The 18,470-nt window shown below is 45.7% G+C and overlaps 1 non-coding gene across 1 annotated transcript; it reads right to left on the reverse strand.

Moving 5' to 3' along the window:
* Positions 1-13,707: 13,707 nt before the first annotated feature.
* Trnaa-ugc (transfer RNA alanine (anticodon UGC)) lies at positions 13,708-13,781 on the reverse strand. Its single transcript has one exon. It is a non-coding gene; the product is annotated as a tRNA-Ala (tRNA).
* Positions 13,782-18,470: the final 4,689 nt, after the last annotated feature.

Raw genomic sequence — 18,470 nt, forward strand, 5'->3', positions numbered from 1 at the left:
AAAAAAATCAAACCCCCATTCTGGTGGTCAGTGATGCCCAAGAGAGCCTCATCATGAGCCCAAAGCCCTTGGAGGTATCCATAGCTGGACCTGGATTCCTGGACTTAGCTCCATTCTGAGCCTTCTCCTTCCTAGCAGTATATTGCCAATGGCTGACTCCTCCTTTGTTCTCCGCCAGGGTAACCCCACCTCTGTCCCCACTCGGATCTCTTCCAAGCCATTGGGGGCTGACATTTTTTTTTTATTATTTTTTAATCACAGGGCTCTTATATACATGGTAGGATTCTCAGTCTTTTTGTCCTACACCTGCTCAAAATTCTTTCCTTAAGGCAAGGTTTTTAAAGAGTCTAAAAGCTGTCGGTGTTTCTATTCCTCCAGTTATTTCTGTTTCTCTTGGGACAGAATGTCTTTGCAAATGTAAGAGAAGTGGGAGTCACCCTTTTTCTCAGAGGGCTCTGCCAGTGCCGGTACATTGGTGAGGTTTGCCTGCAGAACCCCACCATGCCTTTAGGGGGAGGGGTTTTGTCTTCCTTCCTTTCATTTAGGGGTGGTTGAAAACGCTTAGAACTAGAATACTCTTTTGTCGGTTGCCCACAAAGCTATGTGGCAGAAGAAATCAGCTGTGTGAATCTGCTGGGGTTGTTGGTGAAATTTCTCTGCCAAGGTATGAGAAGATTAATGTTGGACCACGGGGTGGAGGGAGACAAGGGCAGATGGAAGGTGCATCAGGGATCACCATGTGCGTTAATGTCATTTGAGATCTCCGTCCAGACAACTTGAGCTCAAGCCTTGAGACCCACAGAACAACCCCCCGCCCCCGACTTTTTTGTATGGTGTTGGGGACTGAACTCAGGCCTTGACCATACTAGGTAAGTGCTCTATCACTGATGAGCTGGACCCTCAGCCCCTACCTCTTCCTCTTTAAAAATCCATGTTAGGAGATGCTTGTAGCAGCTCTCCTGAGATCAGCTCTAATTCTTACCTTTGCATGTGTATGTGGCCTATTTCCTTGAGCTGGTAAGTATGGAAGCACTAGACTAACTTCTGCTGGTGATTGGTTGGTTAAATTGGATATTAGAAACTGCAACTGCTCAATGCACAGTATCTGGTCACTGTGCTGCAGAGGAGGTGGCCAGGGAAGAATGGTGACCTGTGTTTTTGCAAGTCTGGAAACCAAAGTGGGATATAACATGTGATCGGGAGCATAACAAAATTAAGGTGGCTCCTCTTGGGAGCTTCAGAAAATGAGTCCATTGTCTCTAGCAGGAGGCCTCAATGACTGATAGGTGGAAAGCTGTGCCCCAGCCTGGAATTATGCTCACACACAAAAGAGGGCGAGAGTGACAGCGTGATGATCTATTAGAGCTGTCTGGAGGGCTAATGGTAAGCTTTCCCACTGCTAGTGGTCTATAAAGAGAGTAAAAGAAAGGGAAATGGTGCAGGGGAAAATCAATAGGATTAACAGAGTCATGGTAATAAATGCGATCATTTATTTCTGGGATGGTTTTTATTGAACTGGTTTTGAACTTGATTTTTTTTTTCTTTTTAGTTTATAAATTGGAAAGAATGAGATTGTGGGGGTGGGAATCCAACTTCTGATAGACACGGCAGCCATGTTGGGTTAACAAAAGCTACGGTTCTGAAAGTCTGTGAAAAGGAAAACTGAGAAATGAGTATCTATCCCTAAAGAGAAGACCTGGCAATGCTAGGGGATAGAGTGGCATTTTTTAAATTATTTTTTAGGTTGGAAAGCCCTGTGTTTGAATCCTGGTTCTACTAGTTATAAGCTCCATGACCACTGGACAATTTCTTCCTCTGTGAAACAGGATCTTCCTAGCCAGAAGGTTATGAGGTTCCAACCGCATCATACATACATGGAAATATGTATATGGGGCCTGGTTAAAAAAAATAGCTACTCATAAAACCCTGGCTCTGATTGGCTGCTGTCACCATTATCTTGCCTCACTTCAGTCTCCCAGCTGAATGACCTCTCAAAGACCAAGGAAGATTTGTGCTGTGTTTGTGGCGTTGTCAACTTGTAGATTAATAATAATCATGTAGTATCAACATTTTAGGAGATTTCTTTCTACTCTAAGAAATGCAGAAAGTTATTCCAAATGATGACAAGCTCTAGAAATACCCAGATAGATGTGAGAGGGTCACACACCATGAACACTGTGGAAAAGAATGCTAGGGTGAATGGGAAGGACAAGTAAAATCCTACTTTTATTGACTGATTTTTATCTTAAATAAGTTTCAAGTCATTTTTTTAGAAGTTAGAAACAATTCTGAGAACTAATCGATTGCACTTCATGTTTTGTTTTTTAAATGGTTTAAGCTTTTAAAAACTTATATGCATAAGTAATATGCTTTTTAATCTTCTATGCATAAGTTTGATTATTTGGCATGGAAAAATTAACATGTGTAAACTTTGAGGAAGATGGGCTTTATACATTTTTTTCTGTAATTTAGTGATGTACGACATTTTACCAACACCTCACAGAATTTCTTGAATTTACCAGAAGCAAAATATACATTCTGATCTACTACAGCTAATGCCTAAGACAGCCCCATTGTGAACCTGAAGTTCTCTCAGGCATCCTTAGCTAGACCTGGATTCCTGCTCCTAAGACCATCCTGAGTTTTTTCCTTCCTAGCAGATCTCTGCCAATGTCTGTTTTTTTTTTCTTACTGAGATTGAGAACAAAATATTTCATGTAGACTCAAGTTGTGTAGTTGTGAACCAGTGTGCACTCCTCAGCCCCTGAGCTTCTTGATGCCTCCTGGCAGATTGAGGATTCTGGCACCTTCCTCTTCTCCTTCCCTCCACAACCCAGTGAGAACCCTTCTTCTGGGCTCTGACAGCAGTTGGGCCACTGGCCATCACCCCAGGTAGCTCACTGTACTGTGCTTATCTTTTCACTAGTCTTTAGATCTTTAAGTAAACTCCAAAATTGAAAAATCTGGGTTCTTTCCATCTCACCATCTCCAGAACCTTAGTTAGTAGGTGTGGCTGAAACATTGCAGGTTCATGGAGAAGGTTGTTTAAATTCATGAAAGATGGTACTCAGGTGTCCCTCTTCCGGACCTTCCTGGGAGCCATGTTGGGTGTCAGTCTTATCTAATCATAATTATAATTGGGTTCATGTTCATCCCAACCCAACCTTCCTTCCATGATCTCTTTCATCCAGAGGAGGCTCTCAGCCCACCACCCCTGCAGTCCCTGAGCATCTGCTCCTGCTCAATGGAGTGTGTGCTCTGTCCAAGGTGCTGCCGGCTTCCTAGGCTCTACAGCCAGAGTTCTTGCTGTGTGACTGACCTCTCCCATAAGTGAGGACTCCAGGAAGCCACTTTTCAAGACAGCACTGTTACAGGACGAGGACAAGGCTACAAGGGTGGAGACTTCAACCCCACTTTTCCCATCTATCAGCTCTGGGATACCCAATCCTCTGAGCCTCCTTTTCCTCATCTCTTCAATAGGACTAAAGATAGGTATCGTGGGTTTCCAAAAGCACAGATTTTATTTGGGGACTGTGGAAACCTGTTGATGGTGAGTCTCTAAGGTGGCAGGGATGGAGGCTAGCCGACCTCCACAGTGTGTGCAGCAATATAGTGATGTGACAGGTACGCTGTTGCTTTGTGGAATAGGGGTCTTCCAGAGACAGGAAGGTGCTTCTGTTGATGACAGAACGGGACCAAAGGTGAAGATGTGGGAGAAAGTGATGTCTCCCTGCAAGAAAATGGGCTTTCAGTGGAGGAAGTTTTGTATCATGATGAAAAATTTGTCAATGTGGGTCTTTTTTTCCCCTCCTTAGGGCAAATCCCTTACAAATGTCAAGACACTACTAAAAATGAACAATGAAGAAAAGACAGAGAATACGAAAGTATTGAAAGCACTGGGAAGTTTCATTTGTTCCTTTGTGTTGAAAGATTAATTTCTCAGTGCCAAGGTTGATGCTTCTCCTCTTTTGCATGTTTGTCATTAGTATTCTGTGTGAAAAGTTAAACACCTGAAACGGATAAAGATTACCTGCCAATGCTTTCTCCATGAATCAGATTGAAAATGCAAACTGTGACGTGCGGCAGAGACATTTATTTTATTTAGTAGGGAAACGGGAGAGAAAATGGCTGGGTTTTGGGCTGCAGCCTCAGGCGCTGGTAGGTGACACTGGCATATTCCTCCCCTCTTCTCCTGTCCCCACCCCCACTCACATCCTCCACTTCCTGCTACTTCTCGCCTTCCACTTCCTTTTGACAGGCTGTGCCCCGATCCTGTGCCACCCCTTCTGAATTCCCTAAAGCATCTGTCTGGAGCTGGAGGTAGAGCGTCACTCCTTCGGATTGACTGAATTTAGCCCTCATTCTACTCTGGAGACCAGAGAGCACTTGAGGTTAAATTACCAAGTTCTGCCACTTAATAGCAGTTTGACTTTCAGCAAGATGCTAAACCGCTCTGGATCTAACTTACCTATTTATTACTACTTTTATATAAGATGCAGCTCTAAGTTATCTATCCGAGGATTCCTTGGAGCAACCATAACACCTTCATTGTTCTCCACCCTCCACTTGCCTAGAGTTAATGTCAAGCAGGGCATCTCTCTCCAGCTGTTTGGAGACAACAGGTCTATTAGGAGGGATTCAGTGACTCAGACACCTCAATGGAACAGCAGGAGAGGAACAGGTACAGCTCCCGACTCACAGCAGGTGGATGCCCACCCATAGGCAGCACCACTGTTGAGAGCATTGCTCTGTGCCCCGGGCAGAGGAATTTTGCAGGAATGCAATCCATTCTGCTCTGCTCTGTGATCATTTTCCCAGTTATCTGACTGCTCTGGGCTCCTCTCTGGTGGTGCTTCTCTGGTGACCGGTAGCTTTTGCTTTCTGTTTCTAGAGCTCTGAGGGCCACATCCAGAAGGTTGGCCTGGGGAGGGGGGATGGTGGAAATGTGCATTGCTTTTTGCACTGGGGCTTTGCCTATGGAGAAGCTGGGAGTGGGCCATCCTTCTGGTTTGCTTTGCAGGTGACAAGAAGTAGAGGTTGCCCAGTGCATCCTTGAAATGGGCCTATCTCTGTGGTGCCTCATTTCTGGGATCAGAATGAATTGGGTCCACCCTGCAGTTCATAGTCTTCATCCCCTGATTCCTGTTTACTCTGCAAACCTCTGACTATGGTCTAATACTCCCCACCCCCTGCTTAAGCAGAGGAGTTGCTTTTTAGTTCCTCTCACACCCCACTCATGTGACTGCCTTCAAGCCTTGTTCTACCCCATCACCTTTCTGGAGTTTCCTGGCTACTCTACTGTACCCCTTCAGATACTTTAGCCCAAACCATGAACTTTCTATCATCCACCATCATTTCCTACTTATTAGTCACTCTGAGGCTTGACCTGTGCCCACAGCTATGTTAGGGGCTGGGAATGAAGTAGTGATAGTCCCTGGCTGCAGCAAACTCCCAGTGTGGCTATATCTTTCATGTATTCCTCATCTTTGTCCCATAGTAAGCACAGATCTCTTTATCCAGGTACATGCAGAAAATACCTGCATGGGGCTGGGGATATAGCTCAGTTAACAGAGTGCTTGCCTCACATGCACAAGACCATGGGTTCAATCCCCAGTACCACCAAAAAACAAAACAAAACAAAACAAAACAAAAACCCCTGCATGTTCTAAATGGTACAGCCATGGACAACAACCTCATTTCTACCTCAGAGCCTTTACACATGGACTTCTTCTGCCTATAAGTCTCCCCTTCCCCTTGCCCCCCTCAGACTAACTCCATTAGGTCTTAGCTGAAATGTTAACTTCCTATGGAAGCTTTTCAATTACTGGGCACTACCTGGGGTCATTTTTATTAAGCACTGTGTCTTCTTGTGGCTTTCCGTCAGAATTTCTTACATTTTTACTGATTTGCTTATATGATAATTTGAACATTTTACGTCTCCTTCTCAGGATCATAGGCTCTGTGGTTTAGTGTCCTCTAAAGGGCACAATACTTTATGCTCAGTGTCTGGCACAGTGCAGGTCTACTCCATATTGATTCATTTGTGTCAATCAATGGATGGACATCTGGATGAATGAATGCATGGGTTAATGGATGATTGGATGACAGAGTGATTGACAGGACAAAACCTGGCCATCCCAAGCAACTTCTGGCTCTTCAGAGCCATCCAGAAGTTTACCACGGACCTTCTTTTCCTCCCAACTTCTGGCCCATTCTTTGCCCTTCCAGTCTTCCTTCACCCTGGGTCCCTTGCTTAGGGGTGCTCGCTCCTCCAGAGGCAGAGTGGAGTTCCTGTGCTGGACTCGATGAGCTGTGTTTGCAGCTCAGGCTTTCCTGTCCACAGGCTTGCAGCCCAGCCGTGCTGGGGAGTCTCCTCCAGCCCAGAGAGGCTATACAGTTCCAGCGGTAGCCCAGCCTGAGCGACATCTGTGGACAGGACACAGCCAGGGACAATAAATGGAATCGAGAATATCAGAATCAAGTGTCCTAAGCTCAGAAATCTTTTTCTGAGGTCCTTTCTTTCTTTTTTTAAGTGGTTAACTTTGATCCGGTGCCTCCATTCAGTGAGCATCAAAGGTGGACCCGATACTTACATTTTTGATGTGACCCACAAACCAGAGATCAGTTGGAGCCATTCTTCATTGTTTTTGGAAGAATCTTACCGAGGAGAAGTAATAGGTTCTCTTGATCTGGGAATGTAGACGTTTCGTGATGCTGTATGTGACCCCCAGAAGAACGGGAGGTCACATCCCAGTGAATCAGCACGTCAGGGCTCTCTCTGCCTTTCTTGTGGCAGATTGGATGTATCTGCCCTCCTGAGAGGCCCTGACACAGACTCGCAGCATCAGAACCCTGTGCTGATGATCAAAAGGCAGCAAGCTATGTACGTGGGGTCGAGAGGGGAGATGTGGCTGTATTAAGGGAATGTGAACAGTATCCTTTCTCGCCGAGGGAAGTGGACAGAGTCCTGGGCAAGGAATGGAGATATGAGGTTCCTATTCAGCAAAGCCCTTAACCAGCTGTGTGAGCCCCGGAAAGTCCTTTAATATCTTTGCAGTTTCACTAAGGTGAGGTGTAAGGGTGTTTATGGGTATATGTGCATCGATAGGTAGGTATTACAGCTGCCTGACAAAAATCTAATTTCCTACAGTAGCTAAGGGTCTGCTGCAGTCTGTCAGAAGTCAAGTCGACAGACAACTGCAACAGAATGTGCTGCTGTTTTTTAATGGTTATTTTACCCAATTCACAGGCTGATGGAGACAGTATTGGAGGTTTTTTTCAGATGCACTGCATGGTGCAAGACACACTGATGGAGGATACTAACTATGGCTGAACTCCAGCAAATTCCAGAATCATGAATTCTGAGAGTTTGAGGGCATCCTAAAGGCATTTCTTGAGCAGACACTGGAATACCTTTTCCAGCCTTTGAACAAGTATTTTCTACTTCTGCTTACCCACATGTAATAACAGGGAATCGGCAGCCTCCTAAGGAATCCTGCTCACTCTCAATTGGGACTTGACCAATGTGTGTGTGTGTGTGTGTGTGTGTGTGTGTGTGCGCGCGCGTGTGTGCATGTGTGTGAGAATGAAGGTGCATGCATGTACATGAGTTTGTGTGTATGGTTATGCATGTGGTGTATGCACAGGGTGCCTGATTCATGAGTGCCTTGCCAGTGTGTGTGAGGGGATGGGGGTGTCAATCTCCCACCATTTACCTCTTCCACATTTCCACAGAGAAATCGACTTTCCTGGTATGTTCAGATACTAGGTATTCTTGCAGTTTTCCTCTACTGGAACAGTAGATTGAGGGAGGATTTTGTTTGCAGTTGTATGCATTATTCATCCAAGGTCTCCACGGACATTTCATTTCCTGCCTTAGGAAAGAAATCAACCAAGAGATAAGTATCATTGCTGTTGTGTTGTTGCACTTAAAGCAAGTTGGTGGGCTGCCACATTTTGTCTTCATCTGCACATTTGTTCTCTTTTCTGTCACCAACTGGAAAGCCTCGTTGAATCACGGTGGCCCTCTGCTTGACCAGCCATAGCCCCGCGTACTTTTCTCATCCCATACACGGAAACAAAGCTATTGGTATAAGCTGATATTTAAACACACCAGGGGCATGGTTCCAAGTGCTCTCAGTCCTGTCCTGGGGGCCATCCCCACCCAGAAGCAGGGAGGAAACTTACTTTGTCTAAAGACACAACTGATTGCCTGGGGCAAGGTGCTGGATTTCATCGGGTGCAACTCAGACATCATCTTCATACATCCCGGCTGGGCACCATCTCCTCTTTGCCCCTCCTTCTGGTGTGGTTCTCAGGAGCTTAGCCAAGGCTGGCTGAATCCAGGCTCAATAGAACTAAGACTGCACAGCTTGGCCCTGCAGACTCTCTGCTATGTGTAGCCTTGGAGAGTTTGCAACTGTGATCCTCTGTGTGATGCAAAGATGTGGTCACCAGATCCCATGCTTTAGCTCTTTGTGCGTTTTCTTGGTCTCTGTTGCATGGAACCAGCTAAAGTTCAGGTTTCTGGGAGTAAATCCTGGACACTCCTGCCAGAAAGGTATTGCCTCATTACCATACTCAGCCACCTAAAAAATCTACCTTGGGTCTTTTCTTTCCATCTAATTCATAAGAGCATCGCAATAGAGGCTTCTGACTACCTTGTAGACATTTGGATGCATATGGCAATGACAGAGATGGTAAAGGGCAATCCTCTGGTATGGCAATGCCAACAATTTAAGTGTGCTACCTCTGAAGTACAATCTTGCAAAGAATGTTGAGGCTGTGCCTGTGTTCAGTGACATTGAGCACTGGTATTGATTAGCAATGTCTGCTGTGGGATTGGAGTCTCAGAGGGATGGGCTCTGGACTTGGACTTCATCACTTTCAATCCTACATATCACACCTACCACGGACAAAGTCTCAGGAAAGTTACTTCAACTCTTTCTGCCTCAGTATCTTCAACTATAAATTGAGGATATTGATAGTCTCGACCTCATAAAGCTTTTTTGTAGATTGAATCAATTAATATATGTATAGTGTTAGAATGATGTCAGCATAGAATATGTGCCACATAAATATTTGCTGTTATTATGATTATTAATATGTACCTCTTCAATCCAATGAAAATCATTAATAAGTTCATTGGGTCCTTAAGCTTATATTTTAATTTCTAAGTGCATATAAATCATCTTTTCAGGATGATTTGTGCAGCTTTTCTGGGTATCGTTGTACATCACTCAGACTTGTGGTTTGAGATCTATGCATTCTGGGTGCTTCAAAACTAGGGCTTTTAGCTCACCTGCAGGTCTGACTTTCATTGCCTGTTACATTACAGTTGTCTTGGACAAATCCTGGTGCTACGGTGAAGTAGACATTGCATATCACATACATTCTAAGAACTTCTAATCATCATCTCAGCTATTCTTTGCAACAGCCTTTTGATATTGCCACTACGATGATTCCTGTTTTACCCACAAGAACACCAAAGTTTGGAGAGATTAAATACCTTGCCTGAGATTCCTCAGTCCAGCATATGGCAGAGCCTTAATCTGAACCTGGGTCATAACCTACATGAAAGGTGATTTGAAGACCTTTTGTCCTGCAGAGAGGATTTTAAAAATGATAGGAGGAGGGTCACAGCTGACATGCGAGACAAGACTGGGGAGCTGACAGAGAGGTTTGGCTCAGAATCCATTGTCTTAAGACCAAACAGACCAGAATTAGGACATGTAAGGATGGAGGTAAAAGGAAGATCCTGTTCTTGGATTAAGTTTTCCCAGTAGGTCAAAGAAGGATTACTGAGATTAGGACAGAATCCAAGTAGAGCTATGAGCCAAGGATCCAGCAAATGAGCTGATTAAAGGCTAACACAGGAATTATATTCATGCTTCACCTTGAATCTGTATTTCTAAGGTCCTAGGTGCATTTAGAACAACCCCTGACTTTTTAGTTGCTTCTCAGTGTACTGCATTGGAAGAGTCCAGATTTTATCTTTGAGCATCTTTATCCATCCTTCTGGTCAACCAGGTCTCCACCAACCCTTTATCCACCTGGCCATCCCTGAGCTAGATTCTTGTATTATTTATAAGCAGGTGAGTCAAATAGATGCCCTGTTCTGAGGAATGTACTTTCAACATAAAGTCAGAAAAATAAAATAAAATAAACACATCGGAGTATAAAAGTAAGGCTGATAGATAATTAATAATTTCTAAGGAGTCCCCAAAGTAAACAACTAACTCAGCCTGAGATGGGAGAGGAATATTGCTGAGGGCCTCTTAGAGGGCATGAGTTTTTAGTTTTTAGTTGTCTGTAGCTTAGCAAAGAGTTGAAGAGCTGAGTTTGGGGCAGAGGAAGCAGCCTGGGTCAAGGCAGGGAGAAATGGTAGTGACTGGAACATTCCAGATATTTCAAAATGTTGTCAGAGTGAGTTGCCAGGGCAGCAGCACTGCGGGATGAGACCCAGTCACATCCCTGAGGGTCTCAAGAGCAGACAAAGAAGGAGGACTTCAGGGAGTTTGGAGCTGCTCGTTTCTGCAGCCTAGACAAAGGCTGGAAGCAAGAGGGTCTCCCTCCATTGTGTCGTGACGTCGCTAACACACTGGATTCTTTGTGGCAGTTATTCTTTCCCCCTTAGAAAACTAGATGCAAACACAATCACTTGGTTAAAATAAGATTTAGCACACTTTTATCACAGAAGAGATGGTGCTGTCATAAAAGTCCCCGTCCCATAGGCAACATTTTCTATGAACAGTGGAAGATTTAACAGATGTCCATTATCTGAGAATGGGATTTGTTCTGATAATGGTCAGACAATGAGTTCCAGACACAGTTTGTAGTCCAGAGGCACCTTTATTCCTGTGCAAGGCACATAAATCAAGGCTGACTTTTATGTGGCACCTGGACACACCATAACTTGTTAGGAAAGGTTATTATTATTATTATTTTTGCAAGTCTTGTATTTTCAATCTAGAAATCAGCTGAGCCACAATCTCCAACCCCCACCCCATTCCACATTTATGGCCACCATGTTTACACTGACATTTAAGGTCATTTGAACTGAACTTCACAGCATTGGAACTGCAGAAAAGCCAAGAAGTCTGCTCTTTGCCACAGCTATCAGTACCAACTTCGTCCCCTCTTATAAGTCTCACAATCCAAATTCCTTCTGCCCATCATCTCTGAGGGTCCTGGGGCATCTTCAACTCAGGGATGACTGGACCTGCACGCTGGATGTGGTGGTGCTGTGCATCCTCCTAGGGCTCTCTAGTCCCTCTGGGAGGGATGTGCATGACTTCCATTGGGGTATCTGTGGCAAAACCTGCAAACAGGAATTCTGGGTAGTTGTCCTCATCTCCTAGTTTATCAGTCTTTTTATCTATTTCCCCAAATCCTGAAGATGCAGCAGCTTAGGGGCCACTCATGGAAGACATAACCCAACTCAGGTTTGCTCGGCTGATCGACTCTGGTCTCACATTGCCACTCTTACCCTCATGGACTACTTGCTCAGATCCCTTGGGATTCTGACTCCGGGCTTGTTTTCCTGTGTGTGACCTCGTGAACCTTCCAGAAATCAAGGTTGTTCTTCTGCTCTGTCAGAGACGTTGGCCAGGGTTGAGACTTGCCCTTGGATTATGTGGCTTCTGATGGCTCTAATTGAACACCTGAGATGGCTCCACCTTAGGAGGGAGCTTCAAGTCTGTGTCCATGCCCTGGCTTCCCCAGCAGGGCACTGTCCCAGGGCGGCCTTTCTATCTGTCCTTTGGAGAAAGCGACCTATTAGTTTAGCCAGCTCCAAGGCATTGAAGCAGTATTCTCAAGGTGTCACCTTCTGATGGTCTTCCTTTCCAACTTCTCTTTATATTGATGAATCTATTGATGAATCTATCCCATCCAGGATTAGTGAGAAAAAAATGCATTACCATTGGATTAACAAGTGTGGGCCAAGTTCTTACTGGTGTCTAGCCTATGTCAGGTGGATCCGAGATGGAGTCATGGGTCACCTGTGCTCTGGAAGCTAAGCCCTGTTGCTGATGCAGTAGGAAACATGTTCTAATCCACAGGAAATAATGAAGGACAGGGAATTCTAATGGGGGGAATGGGCCATGGCAGCCAGGGATGGCTTCCTGGAGGAAGACAGGCTGAATGTGATCCTTGACAGAGAGGGAAACCTTAGTCGAGTTCTTTTGAAGCAGGAGATCAAGACTCGAAGCAGGCTGTACATAATCTGTGCAAAAAAGACAGGAAAGGAGCAGCATGGTCCGGGGGTGAGACAGCTCTATGGTATAAACCAGAGACCCTCAAATGCCAAGTTGGGAAGAGAGAACCACCTCATCCTAGGGGTGGGAAGCAATAAATATGGTAACAGGCAGGAGAATTCTGAGAAATGAGAAGCGTCTCATAGTGTGGGGCACCCTGTGTGACTCAGTCACCATCTGTGTCACCTTGGGTCAGGCACTGGACTCCCAGAGTCAGTCTCCATTTCTGATGTTATATATGGAAGCCTGACCCTGCCCCCTGAAGCCTTCCTGTTGTGCACAAACACCGAGCACCATGCCCCGGGACTGTCCAGTACTCCATCCACATGGGACCCCTCCCTGGGCAGAAGGTGGACAACACGGTGGGGCTGGGGAGGATGAGGCTATGCTCAGGGCCAGGATGCCAGAGTCCAGGGCTAATGGACCTATCGTGGGTGATAGGGGAACTGAACAGATGCTCGTGAACCTTAAAAAACTGGGGAAAATTCAGAGACAGAAAACAGTTATCTTCCTGGAAAAAGTGTACCTCAGCTGGTCTCATCAGGCCACTGACTTCCAAGGAACCATGCCAGAGAACAGGCCTCCACCTTGTTAACCCTCTGGCTAGGGCCCAGCTTTCGTTGGGAGAAGGGATTCCTAGAAAACATGGAAACCTGCTGATGACAACCTGTGACAGTCAGAGAAGCCAAGAGCATTTCATTACCAAAGTACGTTTTCCAGTTGGAGACATTTTGAAAATGTTCATGGCGCCTGGCTGTAACTTCTCTATGGAATCGGTTTTTGAAATCAACCAAGAAATGAAAAACATTTCCTTATGTTTGAATGAAATGCCGCAGGCATGGGCCACCCACAACTCTAGGTTCTCTGTGGCTCCTCTGCAAAGACCAAAGCCACAGAAACAAGCCCAAAAGAACAGTGTCCCATTAGGGATTCCGTAGACAGTGCGCTTCAGTTACACTGTGTTTTAAAGTTCTACTATGAATAGGAAGAGTGGCCTCCTGTGTTCACCTTTATTACCCTGTCACACAATATTGCAATTGCATTTGCTCTATTTTCCTCCATTCGTCTTGGTAGTCTCAGTCCACAGTCAGTGCCCATGTAGTAGGTGCTCAGTAAGTGTTTGTTGAATAAGCAAGGATGCTCTATGGAATGGAACAACCATTTGACTCCTCGTTTTATACCCACAGGACTTAAAATCAGAATACTATAGTAATGCAGTCACATCAGTGTTCATAGCAGCTCAATTCACAATAGCTAAACTGTGGAACCAACCTAAGTGTCCTTCAACAGAAGAATGGATAAAGAAAATGTATATACACTCAATGGACTATTACTCAGCTTTAAAGAAGAATGAAACTATGATATTTGCCAGTAAATGGATGAAGTTGGAGACTATCATGCTAAGCGAAATACGCCAATCCCTTTCTTCCTTTCTTTTTTTTTTTTTTTTTTGTGGTGCTGGGGATTGAACCCAGGGCCTTGTGCATGCAAGGCAAACACTCTACCAACTGAGCTATATCCCCAGCCCAAAATAAGCCAATCCCACAAAACCAAAGGTCAAATGTTTTCTCTAATATGTGGATGCTAATTCACAATGGGGGGGGGCACTAGAGAAGAATACTGTTACCTTAGATTAGGTAGAGGGAAGTGATAGAGGGGGAGGGGAGGCGATGTAGGGATAGGAAAGAGTAGAACGAAGCACACATTATTACTGTATGTATATAGATGACTGCATGACCAATCTTTTTCTGTAACATGAACACTCAGAAAAATGAGAAATTATATCCCATCTATGTGTGACATATCAGAGTGCATAAATGCATTCTACTGTCATGTATAACCAACTAAAACAAATAAAAGATTAACAACAACAACAAAAAAGGATGCCCTAACTCAAGTCTGGCTGTGCCTGAAAATCATCCAGGGGACTTGTAAATATGACAGCGTGTCCTGGGCTCCCTGCCCCCCAGCCTCTGGGCTCAGCAGCACCACTGAAGTCTACCAGAGAGGTTTCCACAGGAGGCTTTAGACTCTGGATCCTTGATGAGGTCATGGGGCTCCCAAGTCCCTGGAGTATGCCACTCAAGCCTCCTGGCCCGTTTGAGAAGCTCGGAGCTGGGATGCTGCCTTCCCGTTTGCTGGGCAGAGGGCTCCTCCCGTCATCCCGGGGGGGGGGACCCACTTGTAGGCCTGCTGCGTGGTCCTGCCAGGAACAGGGAACTTCTTTATGAGAGGGTTGTGTGGTTTGAGTCCCCACCAAAACCCACCTGGAGGCTTGGTCCCCAGTGCAGCAGTGTGGGGAGGAGGGCCTGGAGGGAGGGATATTAGATCGTAGGAGGAGCCCTTCTCCATGGGTTAGTCTTTCTCTCCAGAATGGGTTTGCTACCCCAGAAGTTTAGCCCTTTTCTCCTTTGCATGCACCTGTTTCCCCCTCTGATTTCCACAGTGGGTTGAAACAGCACGAGGCCCTCAACAGAAGCTGAGCAGATGCCAGCACCAGGTTTTTGGAGTTCCCAACCTACAGAACCATGAGCCAAAATAAACCTCTTTTTCCTAATAAATTACCCAGTCTCTGGTATTTTGTTACAGTAATAGGTAAACAGACTTAAGGAGGACACAGATGTCTCCATTCTGCTCTGAGACCTGGGCATGCGACACCCATGCCTCCTGGCAGGAAGCTGGCACTCATTCCGCATGTGCTTGGTGTTTACACATGTCCCCTCACCCCCACAGGAACCTCAGAGGGAAGAGGTGGTGTTTTTCTCCTGGGGAATCAAGGCTTAGAGAGGTTGGGGGTCTTGCCTAAGGGGTGGAGCTGGGAGGCAGAGCAGGTGCCCCACTGCACTCCCCCCACCACCACCGCCAGGCTGCATCCAGGCACTGCAGTATGCCCTGGGCTGATGAGTCTGGGAAATTGTCAGATGAAGTGACATGGCAGAGAGCCATGATCTGGGAGTCAGATGATCAGTGTGCATTTCCTGCTTTCTAGCCGCATGCCTGTGGCCTCACAAAGTGAAGGAGTTACAGGATCAGGAAGGTTCCAAGTGCTTCCACCATCAGCCACAGCCACATGGAGAAAGGATGGAGCGGCCTCCTGAGGACCTTCTCCCGTCCTGCCTCCACAGTGTGTCTCAGTGGTCCGTGGGGGCTGTGGGGGCTGTGGGGGGTGTTGAGTTGCTCTAACTGACACTGTGGTCCTCTTCTCTGAGCAGACCTGGCCAGTAGGCCAAAGACCAGGAATCAGAGGTGGTCATCTGGACTCTTCTGGAGGCTGCCAGGCCCCTCCTGTTCCCCAGTGTGTGCACAGCACCTGGGCTCCTGGGAGGAGGCCGGCTCTTCATTACTTGAGGTGTTCACACGGGACCAGAAGTTGGCCCTTTTCTCCTTTGCATGCGCCCGTTTCCCCCTCTGATTCCCACAATGGGTGGAAACAGCACAAGGCCCTCGGCAGCTCACAGGCTCTAGACCCCTGTGGCCACCTGTCTCCCAGCCACAGCACTGTAGCTCTGGTCTTCCTGGGGTAGAGGCTGAGGTGCTTCCTGCTGTGGTCACTCCCCAGACTCGTTCTTCACAGAAAGATTTAATTAGAGCTCATTAAAGAATCTGAGTCTATTTAAAGTCAAGTGATAGTTGTAGTCATAGTAAAGGCGCCAGGTCACCCAGCCTGGAGGTGTACTCCACACCCACCTTGGCCTGAAGGTGTCTTTGCCACCTTCCTCTGTCCCTGTTCAGTCCTCTCTTACCTCTTTCCTCACACGTACCCTGACCCCTTTCTCCCTCCTTCCTTCTCATTCTTAAGACAGAGTCTGGCTCCCTCTTGTCCCCTCAGGTCCCTGTATTTCCCATGAGTGTTGAACCTCAATGTCGCCCAATGTCAATGACTGTGGGTTGGCAGATAGTGGGGTGGGCTTGGCCTCAGGGTCCACTGCTCTTCATAGGCCTCAAGGGGGACAGGGAGGGAGCCATAGTGGTCTCCCACTCTAACTGGCCCCTGGGCAAGTATTTCCCAGCAAGCACTGTGCACGGGGTGAGCATGCTTATTTATAACTGAATTTTTATTTCATTGTGTATTAAATAAAATGCATGTGATTAGGATGTCACACCTAATATTCTCTGATTAAAGCAATTATATCTTAAGAATAAACCAATGAAGTAAGTTCATTCATAATCAAGTAAAAACAAGGAGAAAATTATATATATAGTTGAGGCATGACAAGAACCCTTGAAGGTAGTGGGGGCGCTCACGGGCATGCTGGAACACGGCCCCAGGGGATCTAAAATAGAAAAATCTAATGCCTGAAATGATGCATTTTCTTCTGAAACCAGCTCTTCTCTTCCATGTAAGAAATCAACAATCCCTCTCATTAACAGATCTTCGATTTGATTTTTTTAAATCACTAAGATTCTTATTTTAAGAGAGTGACCATCTCTCAGTCCCCAATGCCAAGGTAAAGCAGAAGCACATGCTGCCCAAGTTTGGCTGTCAGGCCTTCCCTCTGCTAACGGATCTTCTTCCCAATCCAGTGGACAGGGGAGTGGGGCATGCTTGACCTTGTCTAAGGTCACAGACTCAGGAAGGGGCAGAGCCAAGCTTCAAACCCAAGACGGTCTGACTTCAGAGACAATGCCCTTTCGCTCATTTTCCTGGAGGAGCTGTAAGTCTCTTCAACTCTACCAAGTCTATGACTTGAATTAAGAGTATTTTAATTTCTTTCCATGCCCTTTGAAAAATAAAATTGACCTTATATTTTCCCGAGGCCAGTTGATTCCTTTAACTCTCCTGGGCATTTTAATTAACATCAATTCCAGGTATTCAAGGAAATGAATTTTTATTTCAAATGGTTCGGAAGCCTCTGAAGGGAAGAAAGGAAAAAAAACATATTAGCAAATGAAATGTTCGGCATTCAAAACTTTTCTAATTTCAACATGCAACCTCATAAGTGCCTAAATTAAGCAGCCTGAGCGCCGTGCAATATTAAAACTGTGTCCTTTAGTCTGCCGCAGCAATGGCAGCAAATGCTAAGAAAATGCACACAAAAGTCCCTCCCAGGATCTGTGCCCCCAAGTTGGACTGTCGAGGAGGCTTCCTTTAATGTGGAAATTGGCAATTTTCTGAGGTCTCTTGAACATTCTGTCTTCTCCTTTGCGGCAAACTAAATTCCCAAGAGCGATGTTGTACTTCAACAGTTGCATGGTAGCTGGGCCTTCAAAGTCATTGCCAGAACCAGCCTCTCGATGCCCCTTTGAGGTCTTACAAGTGCCTTAAATGAAGACTGAGACTGATTATAAAACCTTCAGCAGATTTTAATGAATGTAGGAGGATTTCACCTTAGGAGAGGTAGCCAGCATCCCTAACCCTACGAGAGATTTTTATGAGCTAATTTTCCCTTTGCCCTTCTGATTAATGCCTGGTCTCCCTCCCAATACCATACCAAATTAAGGTTCTCATATTAAGGATGTCTGGGGGTTCATTAGAAGTAATGGTGGAGACAATATTAATAGAATGTTAGTATAAACTTGCAACATTGACTTTTGTTTGGAAAGTTCTCCAGGAATGACTACCATGTGGGGAGAATGGTCTCTGAAAAGGTCAAGTGGATGCGTTCCTATTTGGATATTCCAGATTGCTCAACTTTATTCCTTGATGCCCTCAAGCCAAACATCCAAAACTAAAAATGATTAGCTATTAAATATCTCAGGTTAACAGAGACATTTTCTATGGATGCTTAATACAAGACAACCCAGTGCTGTTAATAGAGACTGGAGAAACCGGCTGACTATTTATCATTATTCCATTTCTTCTAATACCAACTCATGGAGATTGAGTAGCATGCATTTCCTATCTCACATGATAATTAGCGTCGGGCCTGGGCATGACTACTAATACGATGCCACTTCAGTTACAAATACCTCCAGTTCTCCTAAAGTGTGTGGAGAGGATGGCTGTGTCCTGATCCTAAGTATCTATCACACTGTGCTCAACTTTCTGCACACAACGGAAGAGGAAGAGTGAGTGCCGATAAACACCTGGGGGCTCAGGCCCATGTCAGTGACAAACATTGGTGTCCCTTTTGTGCTATGTGTTTTCCAGGGACAGTGGCAGCCTCTCCAAACCCTGTAAATTAGCTTTCGGATTTGAGAGTAATTGAGTTTGAACCCCCCCGCCCCCCGCCCTGCTGGGAGTGGGCTCTTGTTTCTCATGGCTGCCCAGTT

This window comes from Urocitellus parryii, chromosome 2, assembly GCF_045843805.1.
Source record: "Urocitellus parryii isolate mUroPar1 chromosome 2, mUroPar1.hap1, whole genome shotgun sequence".
Lineage (NCBI taxonomy): Eukaryota > Metazoa > Chordata > Mammalia > Rodentia > Sciuridae > Urocitellus > Urocitellus parryii.